This window comes from Cupressus sempervirens, chromosome 10 (genome assembly GCF_028749045.1).
Source record: "Cupressus sempervirens isolate cs-2001-9-10 chromosome 10, ASM2874904v1, whole genome shotgun sequence".
Classification (NCBI taxonomy): domain Eukaryota; kingdom Viridiplantae; phylum Streptophyta; class Pinopsida; order Cupressales; family Cupressaceae; genus Cupressus; species Cupressus sempervirens.
Window position 1 is genome coordinate 356,430,611 of NC_143127.1, and position 4,401 is coordinate 356,435,011.

A 4,401-nucleotide genomic window follows, 5' to 3' on the forward strand; every position below is an offset into this window, starting at 1 on the left:
TATGATTAAGTAATAAGGATTAGTGTTCAGTCTTTATGATTAGGACTAGGATTAGACTTTAGTATTTTAGATCTAGGGTTGTCAATATTAGTATTAGGGTATAGGTTTGCATATGAATATTATTAAATGTTTAGGGTTAGGGTTAGAACTCTAGGATTCAACATCTAGGATTAGGGTTCATATTTAGGGTTAGTATTAATATCATGATCTAAGGATTAATGCTATAGTTCAATCACTAATAAAAAAAATCTAACCCTAACCCTAGAGCTAAGCATGATTCAAACCATAACCTTAACCTTGAACCCTAACCAAAATCCATCACTTTTCGAACCTAAACACTAACCTCAATTATTCAATCAAACCTTGCACTAATATTTCCTTAATCCTTTACACTAACCTTAACCATGATATATACCTTACAATCTTAACCATGCTATAAATTCTAGGATTATGATTAAGATTAGGGTTGAATATCCATTGGACCATGCTATAACCTAGATCGCATTGTTATCCATTGGGTTGAATATCTCTAGGCATCATCTAAGATGGGCATTCTGGCGAGAAGATCGTTTAATGGACAGATGAAGAAGCTCCTGTTCGTGATAATAGCGACCGTAATACTTATGTCCGATCCAGATGTTTTTGCAGAGGAAAGCGAGGAATCGCGGATCTATATCGTTCGTGTGGAGCAGCCGGACATAAGTCCACATAGCGTTGAGGAGCTGAGGATGTGGTATTCATCGTTTTTGCCCAAAGAAGCAGCGGAAGAAGAGCGACGAGGAAGTTCTAGTCAAAATCTACTGCACGCGTATGAAAATGTCATGACTGGATTTTCCGCCCGACTAACAAAATCAGAAATTGAGGCGATGCGAGAGATCCCAGGTTTCGTGGATGCGTATCCTGATAGAATGCTGCACTTGCAGACAACATATTCTGCAAAGTTTCTGGGCCTGGATTCAAGCAAGGGACTCTGGCCGAGATCTAACGCGGGCAAGGGCACCATAATTGGCGTGCTGGACAGTGGCGTGTGGCCGGAGAGCCCTTCGTTTCAGCCAGACGTCAATACCGGTGCTGTCCCTTCTCGGTGGAAAGGAGTCTGCGAGACCACACCAGATTTCAATGCGTCCAGTTGCAACAACAAACTCATCGGAGCGAGAATTTACACCAAGGATAAGACGGCGAGGGACTTGGACGGACACGGCACTCACACTGCATCCACTGCCGCGGGGAGCCTCGCTGCAAATGCGAGACTCTTTGGCAGTTCTCAAGGAACCGCGCAGGGAATGGCGCCGGGTGCTCACATCGCCGTCTACAAGGTTTGCAAGGAGGGGGGATGTAGGACATCAGATGTTCTGGCGGCGATGGACGCCGCCATATCTGAGGGCGTGGACGTGCTCTCGCTCTCTCTCGGCAGTGGCGCTATTCCGTTTTACGAGGACGAGATGGCCATCGGGGCCTTCCGAGCGATGGAAAGGGGCATCTTTGTGAGCTGCGCAGGAGGAAACGAGGGGCCGACGGAGCCGTCGTATCTTTACAACGGCGCGCCTTGGATCATGACCCTCGGCGCGAGTTCCATGGACAGACATTTCGTCGCGAATCTCAAGCTCGGAGACGGAACAGTTCTTTACGGCGAGTCACTCTTCAACGGCATGGGCCACGACCAGACCAATGAACTGAGCCTTGTTCAGGTAGATACCTGTGGGGGTCAATTTCTCAACCGCGATGTAGTAAAAGGAAAGCTCGTGGTGTGCATAAGAGGCGGACCTGGCGATCTAGTGGAGCAGGGTCAAGCCGTTCGAGAGGCCGGAGGGGCGGGCGTGATATTCGTTAACAATGACGAGGAAATTCGATTGTACGCTCCTGTCTTGCCGTCAACAACGCTTGGTAATAAGGCAGCACTTGCCCTGGCAGCCTATATGAATTCTACAAATACCCCCACGGCGGCTATTGAGTTCCAAGGCACTGTCTTCGGCGACGCCAACAATATCTCGGCGCCCGCAGTGGCCTCATTTTCATCCCGCGGGCCCAACACGGTCAGCCCCGAAATTCTGAAACCCGACCTGATCGCCCCTGGATTTGCCGTCATAGCAGCTTGGCCTTCGGATCTCAGTCCAGATCCTCATAATAGCAGTGAAGATGACAGAAGAGTGATGTTCAACATCTTGTACGGCACGTCAATGGCCACTCCGCATGTCAGCGGGGTTGCTGCTCTGCTCAAAGCCGTTCACCCGGAATGGACTCCCGCGGCCATTAAGTCTGCGCTTATTACAACTGCAGAGCACCTCGATAAGAATGGCGGGCCGATTCTTGACGGTGGAAACAATTTCGCACCGGCAGATATATTTGCTACGGGCGCTGGACATATAAACCCCGAAAGAGTTGCCGATCCGGGTCTTATATATGACCTTAGCGCCAAAGATTATGTTCCTTATCTCTGTGGGCTGAACTACACAGAATCGCAGATTCAGGTCATCTTAAGCAAGAATATTGCGTGCCCTTCCAATAATGAAAGTAGCACTCTTCCGGGTAATCTCAATTATCCATCCTTCTCTCTGGTTTTCAATAACCTAAATTATTCTGTCACCTTGACAAGAACCGTAACGAATGTCGGGACTGCCCAATCCATGTACACCGTGAACATTGTTCCTCCCAGAGGGGTTGACATGATTGTGAATCCAACGTCTTTATCGTTTGGGGCAGTGATGGAGAAGAAGAGTTATAGCGTCACATTTTCAGCAAACAAAACTAATCCTATGAGATCAAGGTTCTCGCAAGGCTCAATTACGTGGGTTTCAGGCGGCGCTCATGGTTACAGCGTAAGAAGCCCTGTTTCCGTCATCTGGGACACAAGCTAAATTACATGCGATGACAATAACCATTTTTGAGTCAGGAGGTCTCATGTCCATATCCATTTATGTAATCGAATTCAGGACCAGCTCGTGACTGGCTCAGTTTTTTCTGTTAGCAATAAAAACAAGCCATCTAATTCAAAAGGTCAATTGTTATATCTAATTCAAACATATTAGCATGCTAGCTAATATATTAGATGTTACAATTCCATTCTTAAATAAAAGGTACAAATTTTAAACAAATTTCAATTAACGGAATTATTATTAAAAATATTATTTTAGAATAAATATATGAGCATATAAAAAAATATTTCATAAATTGAAAATGTAATTTTATTTGGAAGATCAACAACATATTTAGATATTTCTAACATGTAACATAAATTGTTCTAATTTATAGAGAGTTTGACTACAATAAGAAAAATATCATATTATTGTTTTAATTTTAGGAATATGATTATAAATCATAGGAAAATTTTCCACACATTAAAATATTTTGTTGTCTTAATCAATCGGTTTTGGGAAAACAGATTTTATTATAAAAGTGACACTCTTAGTTATTATTTCAGTTATTTGTATTAATACTTCTGTTATTACCCTCAAAATTTACAATTAATGTTAGGTATAGTTTATAGTTATAATTATGATTAAGTAAATTGCTATATGGACTCAAATAGGAGCTTAAATGAGATTTAAGTCAAAAGAATAATTTTAGAATAGTACCATTAATTAAAAATCATAGTCTTCTATTCCTTTAAAATATCATTAATTTTATTTTTTCAAATTTATTTATCCAATTTTAGATTGTCTTAGATTAATCATAAAATTCTTATTGACTTTTGCATGTCCTTAAAATGGTATTAAAAATAGTCGATATAAAAAGTAATTTATTTACAAAATCAATTATTCAAAAGAAAAATCTATTAATTATCAACAATTATTTGTCTACAATTTTAGTTTATTTTATTAAAATATAATGGAGTTATATAATTGATTATATGTTTATGTATATATTATTAAAATAATCACATAAATAACTAAAATGAGGCAAAAGGATAGCCAACCCTTTAAGCCAAAATGGGCATAAAAGGGAAAATAATGCTTTGCAATTAATTATTATAATTTAAACTTAATTTAGTTGTAGGGTTTATTTAAGGCTAGATATACTATTTTATTATAACTACTATTAGATGTCTAGCTAAATTATAATTCAATCATGGTAATAGTTTAGTTAGCAATATCATCCTTAACATTAACTTCAAGTATTGACTTAAAATAATATCTTTAATGATAAGGTAGTATTAATCTTATCCATAACCTTATCTTAAATATAACCCTAATATAGCCATAATTGAATGCTAATAATAAGTTAACCAAAACATCAATCCTAACCATAACTAAACCCTATCTTGAATAATAACTTGAACTTAATGTATTTTTTAGCATAAACTCAATTGACATCAACCCTAGCCTTAATTAAAACTTTATGCTAATGTAACCCATTATTGCAAATGGATTAGATTCTTTGAAGATTCTTGGCTTAGAGAAAGTT

General features: G+C 39.4%; 1 pseudogene; it reads left to right on the forward strand.

The window, feature by feature from the left end:
- Positions 1-545: 545 nt before the first annotated feature.
- LOC149534090 (subtilisin-like protease pseudogene) lies at positions 546-2,855 on the forward strand (annotated as a pseudogene).
- The last annotated feature ends 1,546 nt before the right edge of the window (positions 2,856-4,401 follow it).